Below are 20934 nucleotides of genomic sequence, written 5' to 3'. Positions count from 1 at the left end.
AGGTCTCCCCTGTAGAATTGGTTTTCCCTGCGTCGGGAGCAGCGCTGGGCTCTCCAAATCACAGACAAACAGTATCCCACATTCTTGATTTTTAGTTCACACACACATGTTGTTGTAATGACTAACTACTTTGGACATTTTGGAGCTGTTAGCTCTTTATACAGTAAAGTTACAGCGGGATACAAATAATATCAGGCTGATCCTGCCACAATTTGTTCCCCCTGTCTAAATCACGGACAAACAGTATCCAACAGTTGTTTATGTTTTGAACCCATTTTGCACAGAGAGGCATTTTTTGAAAAATTTATTGATAGCAATTCATCTCATGTAAACAATAACGTGGCGATGTGAAAAAAGGCACATACCTTTGATGTTGCATGACGAACTCTGTATTCCTTGTCCACACGTAAACGCAAAAAAGGAGTTTTAAAAAATTTCAGTTTTTGGTGATTACAAACGCCATTTACGTGTGGACAAAACAGCTGCGTTGTCAAAAATACCCGTGTAGGTGTGGACGCAGCGTAAAAGAGTTAGTAGTTTATTTTCCTACTACCTGCAGATTACTTGTATTTGCTTAATTGTTTACTAAATGTTTGAGGTGTGAAATAAACCGCAATGGAGCAAAATATGAGTGTGTGTGGTTGGAGGATGTGTTCGTGCGTTCGTGTGCGCGGGGGGTGTGGGCTACCACCTAACCCAACTTCAGTAACCTTACAAATGTCACTGCTGTTTAGTTTCCCATCTTCATTTATGTTGGAAGTGATAGCAGAGCTGTATGTTTGAATCTTTTCAGAAATCTTCTGTTCTTCTAACTCCGTTAAGGACACTGTATTTATTTTTCTCAAGCTCAGTCACTTCCTGTAGGAGATCTTATGACCAAATCAGAATTGTATTATAAAAGAGTTTGCAGTGGAGTAATAGGATACATCACATTAGCGAAGCTCAGGATTTTTGTCTAAGAGAGTGCATGGATTACCATCAACTGCTGTGAGCAGTACCATAAGTGAGTATGACATATCTGTCAACGATGCTTTAATCGTCTATGAATCCATGTTTTACCATGTTAAAACTTTGGGTCTCAGGAGGGCTGGAGCATGTCCTGGCTGTCTTAAGTGGAGTGCACCATGGGCAGATTTCTTTCTCATTTTAGATGGAAATTGATTTATTGTTTATTTGGAGAGGTATTTTTACATCTGGTTTGGTTCAGTTAGTTAGCTAATCTTAGCTTTGAATAGTGGTTTATGTAAAAACTGCATTTGTGGAAAAAAAGACATGCTACTAATTGTTTATGACAAAGAGTATTTAACATGTTTATCTGAGAGCAATCAGCAGATGTATGTTACAGCTCTTTGGTGTCTGCTGTGCTGCTGCTTCACTCTCTCTCTTTACAGAAAGTTGTAGAAGTTTTCAGACGTGTCACTGCTGGATGTGAGGATGGGAGCCACTTTGCTCTGTGAGCTGGGCCTATTCTGTGAGTACATCACTGACTTCTATTGTTTGATTCATACTGATCCATAAACATGTTTTAGTAAGAAGAACAGAGCATCAGTCATTTGTACCAATCATAGTAGGCACTGGTAAAACCCTGAGTGTTTTGTTTATGCCATATTTGAGTCTCCCCGGTGGGAGTTCTCGTTTAAAGCTGGGCAAACATTGTGCGATTTTTTTCAGTCGCATTATTCAGCTTCTGCTCAAACTGTACGATTGACTCGCAGGGGTTAGAAGTTCGTAGGTCACGATGCAGGGTCTCACACTATATGGCCCGATGCTCTGATCCGACCTGAGTGCTCACACTGTGCCTCCATAAAATTAAGGTTATAACAGAAATTCTGTCGCTCTCCCTCTCTGTCTTTCAGTCACACAGACTCACACCACCACCATCAACTTTGCTAAATTGCTAATGAAAAACATTGACCAGGCAGCTGTGAGTGAGCAGCAATGTAACTCCAACTGTTTTCACGGTTGTTGTGGTCGTGATAATTTTGAAGGCTCGGATGAGCTTTCCAAAGTTCTACAAGTGTCTCCATCGCTTGTGTCCAGATCACACGCTGCACTGCTGTGCTGCTCCGTCTTTTTCACCAACATTTATGTGTTTGCGCATGCGCAGTGTGAGCAGCTGCGGTGACATCCTCACGACGGTCATGAGGATTTCAAACCGGTTTGAAATCCTCACGACGGTCATGAGGATTTCAAACCGGTTTGAAATCCTTCCGACCAAGCGATTGATGATCGGGAGCTGGTCGTGAGGTGTTAATTGCTTCTTGTTACCCCACGTATACTACACGATGCATGATGAAGGCCAAAATCGGGCCGATCACCTAAACGGTCGTACGATTAAAAAATCGGCTCAAAATGGGCCAAAAATCGCACGATGCAAGCCCAGCTTAAGGAGGTCGTTAACTCACTTTGGATCATGTGCCTCATCACATGAGCCAAGATGTAAAAAAAGCTGTGGGTCATTATCAGCACTGTTTTATTTATGCAATATTTGAGTGTCTTTAGTTTGATAATGTCTTAAGTATCTGTCTTTATTGTAGTGCTCTGTACGCTCCTGTGCACTGGACATGCTCAAGGTGACTGAACAGTTTTTTGTTTTCATTTTTTAAATAATTTCTATAGCAAAGGTTAATTTTGACATACTGCATCATTCTTAAGTTATTTCCATTCTGTTTTTATTTTTTTAATTCTCGGCATAATTCTTATTTTATGAACATGCAGACCCTACATCCTACATAAACATCTTTTACATTTCTAATGGTGTGGCTGTGTTTGAATCTAGATGCTGTGCTAAATATTGAACCCAGATGGTCCAGTTTTCTCATCCAAGAATTTGCTATGTTCATATGTGACATGAATGAAGGAGAAGACACTGACTGGGAATACAAAATAATAATAATAATGGATTGGATTGATATAGCGCTTTTCAAGGCACCCAAAGCGCTTTACAATGCCACTATTCATTCACTCTCACATTCACACACTGATGGAGGCAAGCTACGGTTGTAGCCACAGCTGCCCTGGGGCAGACTGACAGAAGCCAGGCTGCCATATCGCGCCATCGGCCCCTCTGGCCAACACCAGTAGGTAAGTAGGGTAAAGTGTCTTGCCCACGGACACAACGACCAGGACAGAGAGCCCAGGGATCGAACCGGCGACCTTCCAGTTACAGATGCGATTCCCAACCCCCTGAGCCACAGTTATCAACAAGGGTGGTCGAGACTTTGTTCCCTACAACCTGAACAAAATCCACCTTTTTGAAATTCAATTTGCAGGTCAAAGTGGTGAATATCAGTGCTCTGGTCGCAGGAAGAATTCACATTAGACAAAGAACAGTAATACTGTCTCTGTAATTGTTTTAGGTAAATCTTTAATGAACATCACCACTACATATTTGTATGATTTCTTTGCAAATACTTATTTATTATAAATTACTGGACTTACATTACTGTATTTTACCTTTTTTACATTATAAGCAATGCTAAAATTGTGACAGACTCTGTAATCTACCATTACTAAAGGTGTGTGTTTTAATGTGTAATAATATCAATTACAGATAAAATTTCACTTAAAAGAGAGAGAAAAAAGAAACATCAGAAGCTTTACAGAAATTGTGCTGACTGAAATCAGACAGATGCCTCTTCAACCATCATTGTGTTTCCTTCAGCAGTGAATGTAACTGTATTAGTTTACATTCAGTGTGACTTTTTCAGGTCAACTGAAAAACTGTTACACTGCTGATTTAGAGATTTTTAAATTGAATAATTGTCACAGTAATCCCATATTGAGCCAGAGACTGAGAATATTTTTTCCAATTGCAGGCAGCATGGTCAAAACAGTTGTCAGCAATGTTGCCTCACAAGATGAAGGTTCTGGGTACTAGGGCCTTTCTGTGTGTAATTTGAATGGTGTCCCAATGTCTGCGTGGGTTGACCGTGAATTGTATAAGTAGAAGAGAGTGGATGGATGATTCTGTAATTGGAGAGAAAGAGAAAAAAAAACCTGATTTAGTTTTTTCTGGTTTGGCGTAACAGAAGATAATCCCAAGACCACACTGACAGCAGCAACAACAATCATACCAGTAGGGGGCAGTGTGACACTGACCAGCTCTGTGCAGAGCTCTGATGGATGGAAATATGAGTGGTTCAGACGAACCCAAACAACCTCTGAAGGTAAAATCAGAGATCAACAAAACAGAGATATCAGAGTATCTGAAGGAGGAATCTACAGCTGCAGAGGAACAAGAGGAAACCCAGTTTACTACACTGGTATAAGTGATGATGTCACCATTGAGAAAACCTGTGAGTTCAGTCATTTAGTTTGAAATATACATTCACTCATGATTATCAAACGTACAATGATAAGTTTTATGTGTTGATTTCATGTTTCTGTTTGTATCTCAACTGTTAATATGTGTGAACAGTTTCCAATAAAGTTGTTGTAAAACAACAACCCAACTGGCCTCAGATATTCAGAGGTGAGACGATCACTCTGACATGTGAGGTGCAGGAAGGAGGTGAAACCACTGAGTGGGAGTATGAATGGAGAGGACCCAGGACACCCACACAGTGGACACACAATAATGATGTGACATTCAGAGTTTCTGAGTCCAGCAGTGGAGACTACATGTGTAAGAATCGACGCAGAGATGACTCATATTCTTCAACAGAGTGGAGTGAAGCCTTCACATTGTCAGCATCAAGTAAGTCATGTTTGTTGTGTGATCTCCATTTGACAAATGTCATCATGGTCAGCACAGGATGGATTCAATGGTCTACAAAGCATGTTACATTGTTAGTCAGACAAAGAGCTGCAGCTGATAGTAGCCTCATTGTAGACAGTTTGTCACCACTTTGTGTCATGAACTTTCAGCTGGTATAGAGTTCTCTTCTCCTCAACCCTTACCGTTCTGCATATATGGCTGGTTTCTAGCCACATACATAAACAGCGATTAGGCAGAATGGTCCATCTCGACTACTGTACTCAAGGAGGCAGTGCAACTTGACAACTTTCACAAACCAGTGTGTGCTCCTATGTATTTTTAAGAGATTAATTCTAAGTCTAAAAGAACATATCATTTTGTAAGTGTATAGTGTATATTTCTAACTACAATATTCATTTTTCTATTAAACAAGCTCATAAAACAACTGTCTGTACATTTGACAAAGAGCTGTAATAAAGTGATTTTGTCAATAGCACAGGTTCTGATAGGTTGGTTTTAATTTGTGAAGTTAGGAGAACATGGACAGTCTCTGTGGAGCACTTGCGAGCTGGGTGTCTCAGCTTTCTTACTTGACACAATGGCTAATGACTGACTAACAAGTTAATTATTGTTAAAAAAAAAGAAGTCATTTTTGGCTGAAGTTGTGCCTCTTCCATTATTATTATCATGCCTTTTGAGCTGAACCATGACAGCATCTTATTAGAACCTGTTATTTATTACACACTCTGAAAACTCATCATTTCTCACTCCTTTGATCATTGGACTCATTTGTGGAGTTTTACTTTTTCTTCTTCTTCTGCTGTTGTATTACTTCAAATATTCAAGGGGTGAGACCATTATCCATCTAATATTAGACTGAATATGATGTAGTTATCCAGAACCACATATGAAGACTACATGTACTGTTACTGCACCAGTAACACAATACAATAAATCAATGCAATTGTCTTTTTTACAGATTCCTTCCTTATGAGGTTGGTTCAAATCTCCCCTCTCCCATTTTATCAAACTAGAATTACATCCTGTGTTTCTTTGAAGTTTTACTACATTATGTGTCCCACCAGAACTGGGAGCACAAATCAGAGCTCTGCAACGAACCACATGATCAACCAGGATGAATCTCAAAATGGTCAACATGCTCCTGCTCTCCCAGGTCAGCCTTATCCACAATAAGTTTTATTAATTTTGTTATGCATGTGACATTCTGGCTAGTTTATTTAAAAGATGATCAAATCCAAATATAGAAATTTTAATCATTAATCTAACATTTAGTTGATTTGTATAGGTGAAGCTTGTCTCGATTAATCAGTCGAAGACCACGATGACACACAAAATGCTGAAGTATATGCAGTGAATTATACATGTGTAAACTGTGATTATGATCATTTATGTATAAATGTGTAACTCTTTTAGTTGAATCTGGAGATTTCACATATTCTTTGATTGAGCTTAAAAACTTCACTAAGGAAGGTAAGGATTTTATGTTATAAAAATATAACATACTGTAGTTTAGTGTTAGGGTGGAAGGATCCACTGACAGTGGCCCTGCTAACCAGGGAAGGAAGGAAGGTTGCACTGATCTGACACTTAAATGAACGATAAAAAGTTATCATAAAATCTTATTCTTTAGAGCAAGAAGCTCCAGCAGTCAGTTCATGTGATGGGTTTGGTGTTGACTGAAAGAAAATGTAAATGTCAAGAAAATTAAAGCACGTCATCATTTCTTTGGATCCTGATTATTTGTCCATCCTCTTTTAGATGGCAATGTGTTGTACGCACAGATCTCCCACAATGAAGCTAAAGCCAGAGTCAAAGGTGAGTAAAGTAGTACCTTATTTGTTTTGCTTTCTTATTGGGAAATTCAAAGAAAAAAAACAAAAACAATGAAAGCTTTGCAGTCATCAGTTTTAATGTCACCAGCAGTCACCCTTTTCTTCATTTGCAGGAAAATCAGCTCCTGCAGCAGCTGAGGAAACAGTTTATTCTGAAGTAAGACTAGCAGTTCTTGGTAATTGTACTTTTTCTGCAAAAATCAACTGAACGGAGGACAATGCAGAACTGATTTCTTCTGAATTTAACAAATCATCGGGAAAAAGAAAATGAGATGGAGATTGCACTGTTTTTGAAGTTTAAGAATATATAAAAGACTTGTGTGTTTTGTTTATTATTGTGTTATTGTCATATTATTTTCAAATGCATTACGAGGTACTTTGTTTCTGGCAGCTTGCAAAAAGCATGATTTATTGTCATTTCTTTCACTGAGTTCATGAAAGATGTCACATGATGTCATGAAGGTATCATAGTTTGACAGTGATTAACGTCGTATTTTAACACCAATAAAGTGATTAATAAGAGCTATTTTATACCTGCATATCCTGGCGTGTCCTGAAATTTTGACATAATAAAGCATCCTTCACCAGCACCTCCCTGCAATACTCTATACTATTTAATAGATGTAGTACTTTTAGAATTAATTTTCAATCAATTCAAACCTGCAAAGAAACAGTGATAAATATGTAGCCATGAATGCATATAAAGCAAGACCAAACTGTCACAATGCACGCCGAGAACCACGGCAGAAATGGCAAAAACATTTAACAGGGTTTATTGCAAACACACACTAGTATATTGCACAGGGAGACATAGAATATGCTAGGGTGTGGCATGGGTGGTGTGGTTACGAGGTTGTGTACCTAGACAGTGAAAGTGATTTACAGGCAGGCACGTCTGAAGGTTAACTGAGAAGAGAGGAAAATAGAGTTAGGATGGTGGCGAGGAGTAGGGAGGCTTGGAGGTGGTGAATATTACTGGTATTGTGCTTTCACCTCCTACGTCATTTCCTCTCTCACCGGAAGACCGCTGTGAGAATCAAGTTCTTTGATTGATTCTTCCATTGCCTTTAACATCATTCTTCCCACAATTCTAAAAGACAAGCTGGAGAATACATAAGTGGACCATCACCTCACTACATGGATACTGAACTACCTCACCGACCGACCACAGTATGTAAGAACTCAGGGCTGTGTGTCGGACAGGGTCGTCTGCAGTACGGAGGCCCCACAGGGAACGGTTCTGGGTACGTCTTGTACTTTGTGCCGTGACCAAAAAATTTCCCATGTGTGGGACTAATACGGAGCCCCGCAGGGGTCATGGGAGAAAAAAAAATTAAGACGGACTTTTGCGAGATCTCGCAAGACTAACTCGACTAAAAAAAAGACTAAAAAAAAAGAGCACAATGCTGACACAATACCCAAGTATGATTTGAAACAGAAGCTTAACGTTTCTATGGGGAGTAAATTACACAGGAGAGAGTGTTTGGGCTGCACCTGGCAGACATTGGTGTATTATCTGTTTCTCTCATGTTATTATAATAACTTATAGTCCAGTCCAGACTTATTCAGTCCAGTTTTTTAAATATGTTTCTCAACTACAGCAGATGTCCCCACTGCTGAAATCTCTTTGTTTCCTGTTCTGATGATCGTTGGACTAATTTCTGGAATTACACTGATTTTCCTCCTGCTCTTGTTGTATTGCTGCAAAAAGTTGAAAGGTGAGACTTTGTTTTTTTTCTTCTTCTGATATTAGATATTTTATTTTTTAAAATGACTAAATAAACAGATGCAGCATAGGGTCATGAATTGTGAACTGTTCACAAGAATGTATAATCCACAAGAACATAAAACAAACATATTGTTTATAATTTTTAATAAAGGTGCTGCTAATGAGCAGACGCTCAATCGGGATGAAGATCAGCAGCAAGTGTACTCCTCTCTTCTTCATGGTTAGTTTTTCATGTAGTTTCAAAATTTCTGATGCTATTTGCAACAAGACTGTACTTATTACATCTGCTGCAGCTTTTAATATAAATGTTATTTGCAAGAACATTTGTGTTTAAATTAGTATCACAGACATGAGGTGACTGATTTTCTCTGACCTGCAGGTGATCGTTGTGTCTATGAGACAGTCAGAATATGTGAAAACACTGAAAATGGTAAAGTTTACACTTTCATTAATATAGAGCTTGTGGAAGCTGGATGATGATACAAAAACTGTGTTTAACATGAAAGTCAATCAGATTATTATTTCATGTCCAGCAGAAGGTGATTACACCAATGTCACATCTGGGATTCTCAAAGTCATTAACAAGACAAGTGAGTGCACAAAATGTGAGATTTGAAATGCAAAATATACATTGGTAATTATTCTCACTGATAATAAATGCATTTGTGGACAAAACAGAGGGAGTTTGTTTTGAAATGCTTTCATTTGATCACCTCAACAGGGCAACGTGGTGACCCAGAGGAGAGCTCTGACTACAATAATGTCAATCCAAATTCAGCCACAGCTCTAAAATCTTAACAGCAGCGCTGTTTTTTTTCCCTCTCTTTTTCTCTTTAAAGTCTTTTAAAAACTTGAAGTCACTTTTAGTGAAAAGGAGATTTTGAATTCAAAGATCCTGATAGTCTGAGTTTATGTTTCTTTCAAATATATACCATAGATCAGTTTTTTGTAGCTGTTACATGCTGAATAAATGTGTCAGACTTGTGAAACAGAGTTAAATGAACAAAAAAACAACAACAAAAGAAAAAAAGTCCAAATGGCAAAATCTAGACTTTTAGCCATAAAAGTAAACATGTACAAATAGTAAAATAGGACATAGAACTTTTAGCACAAATGTGTATTTTCATTTCATATGTATGTATCAATGAAATTGTTGGAAAGGCTGTCAACTGTGTGGGAGATCCCCCTTGTGGCGAGAGACCACCGTTGCACTATTGAGCATATGGTATATGGTCCAGAGCACAGAGTTTTAACTAACATATAGTAAGAGCCACCTTGCAGACTAACTCAGCAGTGGATGTCTATGCATGGTGTGAGTTTTGTGTGTCACTAAAGAACTGTGAGTAGACATTGAGCCCTGCCTTTCCAGGCAGGACAGAAATACTGTCAATTTGGGTTCTTAGTGTCATCTTAGTGGTTGATTGACCCAGCCACAAAAATCCATTTAATGGAAAAAAAAACAAAAAAAAAAACAAGACTCCACAAGAACCACCTGCAGATCACCCTGTGTGATTCTCCACTTTCCAAAAGACAATCTTGTGCAGCACTTCATCCATGTCATGAGAAGTGACACTGCGAGACTTCCTATTCAGGCAAACATCAGATGTCTTGTATGACTGTTTAAAAGAACTAGTCCAGGACCAGGTTAATCCTGCAGTGCAAATAACTGCACATACTCTTTCTCCTGTCATTTTGTTTGATTTCTTATAAATATTCAAATTTTATTGTAAATGTTTTTAATCATCTTTTTAAAAGGTTCAAAATGAGTTTTAGGTCATTTTTTTCATGACAGCTCTTTTATAATAATCTCTCTCATAATATTTAAACATGTGTCGAAATTGTCCATCACTGTATATCATCCAGTATCACACAATCCTGCTGCCAATCTCTCACTCCACACTCGCCTGTGTTTTGGGCCACAACTCATCCCTAAACCACAGTTAGAACTTCATCGTTTCTGAGCTGAAAATCACAGCTCAGAGCTGTCGGTGCTGATTCTCATTCCCTCCTCTTGACACTCTGTGGCAAATCGCCTCAGTATGAGCTGGAGTCCACCATCTTATGAAGCGAGGAGGGAAGTAAGCACAACTGTATTTCACTAGTAACTGTACGTAATCAGATTTCCATGGCAACTCAGCCTTGATTCTTGTGTTGCTTCCTTTATTTGATCTGTGATACGTATACCTCTAATTCTGTAAGACACATTCAAGTCTATAAACAGCTGCTGTGTTTGCAGCTGTGCTCTGCTATGCAAAAATGTAGCTGTGTAACTGAGTTTCATCATCTGAATTTACTTCATCTGATCTCACTGAAAACAGTTTGTACAAGAGTGAAATGTTTGTAAATGTCATTAATCAGATTTTTGTCATTGAGTTTCTTTCTGTTTTTGAAACTAAATGATTATCTCCTGAAGTTTGAACAGACTGTCATTATAAAGTTAGACAATCTTAGCAACATTACTGAGTAACTGAATACTGCAAAACAATTTCATTATTTATTAATACAGTAGTTACGAATACTTGTAAGAAAACAGAGAGGAGCTGAGAGAGGACTTCATCTTGTCTCACAGTCACTTCTGGTTAAGGACACCATTTCCTTTTTAACTTGTGCGCGCTTACTTCCTGTGAGTGAACTTATGACCAAACTAAAATTTCACCATAAGGTAAAGATATGTTAAAGGAGTCTGCATTAGTTTAATGAGATACTTTGAATTAGTGACACTCTGCTTTGTTGATTACAATGTAAAAGTATTTTTAGTTAATCATTTCACTTCTGTGAAAGTGCATGGATTACCAACACCTGCTGTGAACATTTACATGAACATCAGTAAGTATGAAGTTTGTGTTCATCAGCTGATACGGGGCTTCACACCAAATGTATTCAATGTATATTTGAAGCAGTGTATAGATTTTGTGCATCAGTCTTTAGTGTATCATCATCTCGTTGCAAAGGAGCAGCAGCAAACTCAGTGACTACATCTGTGACAGGAAGGAAACAGTAACAGTTCATTGGTCCTCATTTATGCAGCTACTGCAGTTTAAATCCATTTGAATGCTGTATGCATGCAGTGTTTATGAGGGTAGTTATCATTGGTGTTAAAGCTCCTTATATGCATATAGTGTATAAACTCAAAATGCACATTTCACTTAAAAATGAAGATGTGAAAATGTGAACAAATCAACTTGTTAGAGATATTCATCTCCTGTTGAAAAACCCCCAAAAAGGAAATGTCTTCTCATCAGATATTGATGCTTCTTTCCTGTGTGACAAAAAATAGGAGACAGAAGTTTGTTTGTTGTTTGTTAATTCCCAATTAAACTGTTTTATTGCTAACTACATTGCTGTCTGTATTATTGCTGAAGTCCTAAATAATACCTTTAAAGTGTTTGTGCTAATAACATCGTGTACAGTCAGACAGGCATGGAGAACAGCACTGACTGGGAGGCTTTGAATAGATCACATAGTTCAATGCAACATATGAGACTTTAAGAATGCACAAGCATCTACTTAAAATCTATTTAGTTTATCATCTGTGATGTGATTATGTACAATTCCAATGTATTTTGTTCATCTCCCTTAAATAAACAGGCACCCTTAAAGTATGAAATATTCATGTACAAATACACATAAATGTGTGAACTGTCTAAGTGGCTGAGAGTGCCCCACAGGCCTCAGTGTGAGCTTGAAGACATTTATAATGTTTAAGCAGTTTAATGTGTCGGTGCTGATGATAAACACAACGGAGGGAAAGAAGAGGGAAAGAAGGCGCGGTCAATGTCTTTTACAGCGCTTGAGGCCGAAATTCTGATGGCAGCATATGCCGATAACATGCAAATTTTGCGGGAAAAAAGTAACACAGCCTCAGCTGCAAAAGGAAGGGAGCATGCATGGCAAAACAAAGCCGACAGAGTCAATGCGTGAGTGTTAATTTAAACATTGATCGAGGGATTTCCACCCATTTAACACGTTATTTTATTATATTTTATTTTTTATTTTATACATTTCATTTTGTGATGTGATGTGAGCGCAGGTGCAACCCAACAGGCCCCAAACGTTCCTGGCAGCAAGTAAAAATGAAATATAAAAATATAGTCCAAACAGGTAAGGTGTAATTGTATTATGAGCCATAGTGCTTGGTCTGTTTGTCCCATGTAAATCAATTGCAGTTAGAGGCTACATTAATTTCCCCTCTGTAAGCACTTATTGAAATTATCTGAGCACATTACAAGTACATATTTGCTTACTCTGTATGCTCAAATGTGACCCGTTATAGCCAACAGAAAAAAAAGCGGAGGCCCGAAAAACAGGTGGGGGTCCTCCACCACCACCACTCACAGAGGCTGAGCAGTTGGCTTCCACATTTGTGATAATGTTGGCAGCATCACATATGATCTTCACAGTGCAGAGAACACAAATTAGCATCCATTACTATAATGAAATAATTTGTTAGTTTGAAATGCTACAGGGAACCATGTACCTGTACATTAATGCTGTGGAAAGACTTCCTGTTCACATAGTCTCCTTCATTTACTGAAGGAGCAATGATTGGAATGTGAGTGCCATCTATACAGCCAATCACGCCTGGGAACCGTGAGAATAAATGTAAAATTTAAGTAGTAGTTCAAGTATCACCACATCATGAATTGAGTTTTGTTCATCCTGATACCTGCAATTTTGTGGCATCCCTCTTTGATGAATCTTGTGGGTCTGTGACTGGGGAACACCACAAACGAGTACAGGAGATGTTTCAGTGCAACTGTAACATTCCTGACTGCCCGACAGACGGTAGCCTTGGAAACGTGCTCAGCGTCACCAATATTATACAGAAAGCTCCCGTTTGCAAAAAACCGAAGTGCAATACAAATAATATGTACAGAACTGAGAGAACGTCCGCGATGTGTCACATGAGCAATATTAGGCCTGAGGATGTTATTCAAATGAATTATAGATTGTGCTGAAAAACGGTGACGTTCACACAGGAGATCACCAGGAAATGATAAAATGTCCGAACGCGCTCTAATCACTCTCTCCCGGCAGAGAGCTCTGCGGAGAATTTGGGCTTCAACATCTACTGGCTCTTCAAGGAAGGGGCAGCCCACCCCCATTCTCTGCGGCCTGCTGGAGCGGGAGGGCTAGTAGGAGGAGTTGGCCGTCCGACTGCGGTCTGGGGTGTGGGGCCTCCCTGCTGCTGCGGAGTCGGGGTGGTCTGCCTCTCCCCACCGCAGGGAAAAGGGTAACACCACCTGGGTCTGGGTGCAATTCCCCCCTCCAGGGGCAAGGGTACCTAGACCCGGTTTGTAGAGTACGCTTGGGGAGTGTGATTGTGTGTACAGCGTCTCTTTATGTCTGTCTCCACGTTGGTTGAGTGTGGAGTAAGTGCATATGAGAGCATGAGGGTGGGAATGGATGTTTGTGTCTGTGTGTGCCTGTATGTCTGTGTCTATATGTCAGGTTGGGTATCAGACGCCACCTCTCTGGGGACACCTCAGGCCCTCCAAGGTTTGGAGGCCTATCTCCACCCACCACCACTTCCCCTGCCGGTGGCGGACTCCCTCAGGTGTCGGTGTGTTGGTGGTTCTTTGTGTCTGGGGGTGGGCGTCCGGGTACATACCGGCTCACTCCTTGGCGGCCGCTTGTCGGGGCCTGGGGCCTGGGGCTCACTCGGGCCCCTTTGGAGGTGGGGTGCCCCCGGCCTCTCGGCCTGGGGCTCGGTCACTCAGGCACAGCTGGGGGCCGGCGGAGCTCACGGGCACGTCACTGCAACTCCCCCTGACTTCTGCTCCGCGGCTGCTGGGCGAGCCCTCATCTGGGACTCTCCTCAGCTCTTACTGGGACAGTGGCGCGGCTGCCCCTCTGTTGGTCTTCCATGGTCTCTTGTGTTCTGGGGGCCTCTGGATGTCTGGAGTTTTGATCTCCTCCATACCCGCTTCACACCCTGGAGGACGGGGCTGTGGCCCCCCCACACTCCCTAGCAGATCATTACATGGAGAAACCTTTGGAATGCAAGCATGCTGATCCACACAGGTATGCACACATGGGTATTCACAGACGCGGACTAAAGCTTTCTTGGCTGCTGCCTCAAAGCACACTGTGCGCTGTCTATCTTGCGTGCTGCACAATATCGTTTATTATTTAGTAAATATTGATATCTATGACTAGCTAGTTTATTGTGATGGTGCTTTGTTTTCTCTATTATTATGTTGCTCTTTGTTGTTTGCTGTCTCCTCTGTTTGTTTTTTTTGTTTGTTTGTTTTTTTTTTCTCCATACAGGTGACCCAGGAGTTCTTTTTTTTTTTCTCTCTCTCTTCCCCCCCCTTCTCACCGTCTCTTCTCCCCTTTGGTTTTCTTTCTTTCTCTCCCCCTCTTTCTCTCATTCATTCCCCCTGTCCTATTTATTAAAAAAAAAAAAAAAATGACAAAGGATGAACTGAAGCTCTGCCATCACGTAATGTCGCATACTGCTGTTTCTGATGTCATTTAAAAAAAAAAAAAAAAAAAAAAAAAAAAAAAAGGAAGGGGCAGGCCATGTCTGACACTTCCTACAGTCAGGTTTCTGACAAAGAGGCAGAGAAAGTCAGGGTTAGTTGAAGTAAACCTGCTAGGGAGCAGGTTAGCTTCATGGAGTGTGTCGTCATAGTAACTCACTCAGAATTAATCTAAACTCGCTTTGTGAAACCGAAAACCCAGAGTTTTCGTTAACTCAGGGTATACTTACTCAGAGTAGGGCTGCTTGATTATGGCAAAAATGATAATCACGATTATTTTCACTGAAATTGAGATCACGATTATTTGACGATATTTATTTAACCCTTTAAGACCTACTATAGAACCAAGTCCACCAGGGCTTATATTATTTTTTTACAGGCTGTATGTTGTTTACATGCCATTTGTGGGAGCATTTCAAGTTGCTATACATCAATACAACTGTTATAGCCCATATTTTAATAATATGTATGCATTAAGTCCATAGTAATTAGATAAATTGCAAAAAAGTGCAATAAACTACAAAAAAAATTGAAAATCGCTTTTGTTTTGTTTACATATATTTCTACTTGGAGAAATTTAAGAGGTTTATCCCTCAAAACTTTAAATACAATAAAGTTGCAAAAAATAGTTTCCCACCACAGGAAATTTATTTTGAGTGTCTTCATAGTTTTATTTTGGAGATACAGCAATTTTTATATACTGCAGGAAAAACAAAAAACAATCCTATGATGCAAATTTGCAAAGAAAACAGCATGTGCATCATTTCACTGTGGGAAGTGTTACGAACAGCTGATAGGAACGGCAAAGCGTGTTTCTGGAATATTATGTTTTTGTTCCTGCAAGCGCTTTTTATGCAATTTTTGCAAAGCTATATGTGGAACGAAACCGTGACCGAGGACAAGCTGATGGCATCAGATGTAAGTACAACTCCTCCGGTTTCATATGCAAAACAAATTATTGCGCTAGCTTACACGGTTCAGGTTCTACAGGGATTTAACAATAGTTACGCAAAACGGAGCGTGCTGCTCTGACCGGCTTTAAAGGGTTAACAATGACTTTAAAAAAATAATATAAAATAGTGTGCAACACCACTGAAGTTTTTTTTTTTTAAACTCTCTTCATTTAGAAAAAAAATAAATAAATAAACTCTCTTTTCAACCAACGGCAGTCACTCTCCAAATAACTTCTGCTTAGCTTTCCGAGCTTCCCTCGGGTCCTCTTAATCAGCGGTCTCCAACCTTTTTTGCGCCACGGACCGGTTTATGCCCGACAATATTTTCACGGACCGGCCTTTAAGGTGTCGCGGATAAATTAGGGAGGGGCTAATAATCGGCTCAGTCATTTTTAATGATCGTTGAAAGCCCAGATCGTAATCGTGATTAAAATTCGATTAATTGAGCAGCCCTAACTCAGAGTTTGCACTAAACCGGCTTCCTGAAATAGGGCCCAGGTGTGTCACTCAGTGTTTACACTGCAATCTGCGTTTGGTGGCAACTGTGACATTCACTAGTAGAACTCACACACAAAACAAAACAACGACTACTCTACGACAACGACTACACCACTACACTTGAGACTCCAAACACGGTAAATGTCACATATCTCTCACGTATCAAAACTCTCTCTCTCTCTTTCGCTCAATCGCTCTCTCTCGCCGGTCACTCCTAAACAAACAAATGCCACATGCTGCCATATCATTTTTTGATTGGTCGACACGGTACATTTTTTCCACCAATAGGGAAGGAGTTTTTTTTTTTCACTCACAAGCAAAGCCTGTTCGCTAGCGCTCTCCTTAGAAAACGCAGTTTTTACCGTTTCTTTCCGGATTAAACGCCACTGTTTTATTCAGAAAAAAACAAAAAACATCGGTTTTACATGTCCTATCAACACAATTTAAAAACTGGTAAATGGTTTGAAGTCCGCACGTTAAACCCAAGTTGAAATGGAGACGGTTAATCAGAAAGCTTTAAGTTGGCTAGTTATGTATTGGGCTAATGTTTAAAGCTTTCACTTGAGTAAATTAACTCATATCACTGCTAAGTAATGTTAGCTAAGTTCACAGCATATTCCATAATAGCAGCGCCATACTGCATCACACTAACAAAATAATAATCATAATTTTAAAAAACAGCATGTGTTACGTACATGTACTGGAAAATTGTTTACTAGCACTCACCTATCATGCGACTAGAGAGCGCAAAATCCGCCATTGTCATTTTCCATCAAACACTCATTACAACAGCAACCAACAGGTATGTTAGCGCACTCATCCCTGACTGTCCAAGGGAGGGGCGGGGTCACACGTTGAAACAGACGCAAGGCAGCCCAGGCGGGGAAATTTTGCTTTTACATTTTGCGACTCATTTTATTTCTCTATCTGACAGGAAAACTATTCAATCAGATAATTATTTGTGGTGAATGAAATACAGTTACACTCTCAAGCACTTTTACGCACCACATCTGAAATTCAAGCACTTTTCAAACTTTGAAAAGACAACAATACAATTCAAGCATTTTCAAGGATTTCAAGCACCCATACGAACCCTGTGTATAGATATTTGCTAGCAATCTGAAGACTGATAAGTAAAATAAAAACAAACTTACCTCTGTCCATGCCCCAGAGTGTTCAAATAAATTCCCAGGGACATAAACAGCTTTTACTAGTTCCAGTAGTTTAACAGCATGCAGACAGAGGGTAGTTTGTTTTTAATATTTAGATATACTTGTTGATCTTTTTTCTGTCTCCTTGGGAATTTGTAAAAATTAATTAATCAATTGTGAGGAATTGATTTATGTATATATTTTATCTGAGTATATGAGAAGACAAATGTTTAATATATCCATTTACAGTGTAATTGGTGTGTGTATGGTATACAAAGGTAAATTCAGAGTGTTGTTCCTGTTGTTTTCTTCTTGTTCTTGTAAAATAAAATAAACTTGTCTTGGACTTGTGTCTAATTATTTTGCCTCTTTGGGCACTCGGTGAAGCTCATGTCTGTGTAATAGAACTTTGTAACTGTCTATTATTGTTTAGTCTCAGTATATTTGTTTTACAGTCCTTTTGATAAAAATCTCTGCCTGATATGTGTCTGCAGCCGAGTATAAATACAGTGGGGCAAAAAAGTATTTAGTCAGCCACTGATTGTGCAAGTGCCCCCACTTAAAATGATGACAGAGGTCAGGAATTTGCACCAGAGGTACACTTCAACTGTGAGAGACAGAATGTGAAAAAAAAATCACTGCTCTCGAGAAGATCTGCATGGAGGAATGGGCCAAAATACCAGCTACTGTGTGTGCAAACCTGGTAAAGACCTATAGTAAACGTTTGACCTCTGTTATTGCCATGGTAGGATTCTTTACAAATCCTACCATGTGGATTCATGGATTTTTTTTTCACATTCTGTCTCTCACAGTTGAAGTGTACCTCTGGTGCAAATTACTGACCTCTGTCATCATTTTAAGTGGGGGAACTTGCACAATCGGTGGCTGACTAAATACTTTTTTGCCCCACTGTAAATCAACCTGCCAACAGACAGCTTCACTTTCACACTCAGCTCTCACTTCACTACACCACACTGGTCCTGCATCCATATCACTGCAGATGTCACACAGTATCACCCAATCCACCTGCCAATCTCCCACTCCACTCTTGCCACAAGATCCTTAAAATCCTGTGCTTTGGGCCAGAACTCATCCCTAAAACACAGTTATGACTTCAACAATTATCCAGTGTCAATCACGGCTCAGAGTTGGAGGTGCTGATTCTCATTCCCTCCTCTTCACACTCAGCAGCAAATCGCCTCAATACGAGCTGGAGTCCACCATCTTATAAAGTAAAGGGTGCAGGAAGCACAACTGTGTTTCACCTATCCGGTTGTTAAGTGATGATGTGACGAATCCTACTTCCGGGCCTAAAGTAGTCTGCGTTTAATATGGCTTTTGTGTTGTTAACATGTTTAATGTTATGTATTTTCTTCTATTTGATCTCAAAAAGCTCCTAAAACAGTTAGTGATCACTGTTGACCTCCCTCGGCTTTTATTATCACTAATCATTTATTTAAGCTCAGTTTTTAAAACCTTAGGATGTAACTACAGCCCAGCCCATGCAGCAGTATATGAATGACTAACCTCGTATTGTGGATGGATTATCTCAGTTGGCTGAAGTTTGGTCCTTTTACAGCATCCTGCCATGCGATTACATTTGTTCCTGACCACCGAGAACACTCACGTTAACTTTTATCGAGTGGAAAAAAAGTTAGCTTGTTTATATTATGCTAACATAGCTGTGTCGCTAGCGGTCACGTAGCACATCATTATATACCAGCTAGCCCAACTTCAGTAACCCTACAAACATCACTGCTGTTTAGTTTTCTGTCTTCATTTATGCTAGAAGTAATAACAGAGCTGTACGTTTTAATTTGTTTCTAAAACCCCGCAGTCAGGACATGCTATATTGTATTTAGATAGAAGCTAGCGAGCTAACTCCCTGCTAACTTCTAACTCCGTTAAATGTCATAAATTCCGTTTTCATGGACGCCTGGATGTTAAACTCAATTGTTACACCTGGTAGTGCAGAACGCTGATCATTTTATTAAAGATGAAAGAGTTTAGACAGTTTTTCAACTCTCAGTAATGCCATAGTGATCGTTTGATATATGGACCTGCAGCGGAGTTTAGACCCAGACATGGCTAGTGACGTCAGACTGAACAATCGGATAACTGTACGTTATCAGATTTCCATGGTAACTCTGCCTTGCTGAACTGCTTGCTTCCTCTTATTGCTGCCTTTATTTGACTTACAGCGTTAATTCTGTAAAACACATTCAAGTCTATAAACAGCTACTTTGTTTGCAGCTTTGCTCTGCTATCTAAAAATGTAGCCATGGAAATGAGTAACTAAGTGTGTAAGTGTGCTTTTTAGTTACTAAGTGTAGCTAAAAGGCACTTTCATTATTTATTAATACAGCAGTTACAACTACTTGTAAGAAAACAGAGAGGAGCTGAGAAAGGGGGCAGGATTTCATCTCGTCACACGGTCACTTCTGGTTAAGGACACATTTCTACTTTAACTTGTGCACGCTTACTTTCTGTGAGTGAATTTATGACCAATCTAAGATGTCACCACAGTGGAAAGATATTGTGGCAGGATGAATGTTATCCCTCGGTCCAACCCACTTTCAGCCTGGCCCATTAGGGGGCGCTGGTATAAATAGTGGCCATTTGAGTGTCTCTGGATTGCTTGCCTGTGATCTCCTTTTTGGTCACCTGACTTCCTCGGGGTGGTAGAGATCGTTTGTGGGTTACTCCTCTAAAGTCTCCATCGCGGCTGGTCGTAGCTATAGAAGCCTCCTCTGAGCTATTCTGCTTACGTTCTGTGACCCGGCTTACTTGGAGGTGTGGACCTTAGTTTTGCGCCAAGCTACGCGAACTGAAGTGCTGCTGTTTTGCCTTGCTGTGCTTTTACCGTCTGTTCCCGTTGTGAGAATTCTTCCCTGCTGCTGTCAGCTTTTACAGTGGACGTCGGCGTGGACAACGGCCATATGCATGCCGGTTATCGGAGTCAGCTGGCGTGCATATTAATTGACTGTTAACTTATCGTCGTGTGGACGGCAAGTTGGAGCAGTACGGTGATTCCGTTTGCTCCAGATTTTAGAGTTTTATCCAGATTGTATGTTGTTTTATTGCTTTTGATTTGTAGTTTGGAATTTTGTTACACCACTGGTGGGAGGCCCTTTTTCTAGCTGTAGATCACCAGTGTGGTCCTGCAGTTGGGTTATCCCCCGGTGCTACACATTAGTTTGTTGTAATATATTAAAATTTTCTTTGTTTCTTTTTATTCAGATGCGGAGTGCCGACGTGGAGGAGACTAGGGTGCCTTGGTGGTGGGATCCCTTGAGTGTACACACCTGCCTTGTTTAGTTTATTAGTGTGTGTGTGATAGTCTGTTGCACTTGTGTTTTGGGTGTGTTTTCTTTCTTTAGTTTGTGTGTGGCATCCCTGCCCCTCCACTGGTAAGCCTCAGCTCTGAATACCTTTTTAAGCATATTTGTACTTGAATATTTATGATTGTGCTTTTATATGGTGTTTTAGATAATTATTAATAAATTGTGAATTTGTTGATCATTGAACCTCGTCTCTGGACTGAGTATAGCGAACCTAAGTGCCTT

The 20934-nt window shown here is 39.9% G+C and overlaps 2 long non-coding RNA genes and 1 pseudogene across 3 annotated transcripts; all 3 read left to right on the top strand.

The window, feature by feature from the left end:
• Window positions 1–1376: 1376 nt before the first annotated feature.
• On the top strand, window positions 1377–7084 carry LOC146714512 (uncharacterized; annotated as a pseudogene). Its single transcript, XR_014918819.1, has 9 exons — window positions 1377–1471; window positions 2538–2573; window positions 2780–2886; window positions 3200–3359; window positions 4032–4298; window positions 4421–4699; window positions 5785–5873; window positions 6479–6535; window positions 6666–7084. The product of XR_014918819.1 is annotated as an uncharacterized LOC146714512 (transcript).
• A 1075-nt stretch (window positions 7085–8159) lies between these two features.
• On the top strand, window positions 8160–8762 carry LOC146714511 (uncharacterized). Its single transcript, XR_014918823.1, has 3 exons — window positions 8160–8270; window positions 8433–8501; window positions 8661–8762. It is a non-coding gene; the product is annotated as an uncharacterized LOC146714511 (long non-coding RNA).
• Window positions 8763–20039: 11277 nt separating this feature from the next.
• LOC146714510 (uncharacterized) lies at window positions 20040–20895 on the top strand. Its single transcript, XR_014918826.1, has 2 exons — window positions 20040–20389; window positions 20609–20895. It is a non-coding gene; the product is annotated as an uncharacterized LOC146714510 (long non-coding RNA).
• Window positions 20896–20934: the final 39 nt, after the last annotated feature.

This window comes from Copadichromis virginalis, linkage group LG3, assembly GCF_057382275.1.
Source record: "Copadichromis virginalis isolate Kocher_CV1m ecotype Utaka linkage group LG3, C_Virginalis_male_GT1.1, whole genome shotgun sequence".
NCBI classification, from domain to species: Eukaryota; Metazoa; Chordata; class Actinopteri; order Cichliformes; family Cichlidae; genus Copadichromis; species Copadichromis virginalis.
The sequence above is the reverse complement of the archived record's forward strand: the minus strand, read 5'-3'. Positions and strand labels throughout refer to the sequence as shown.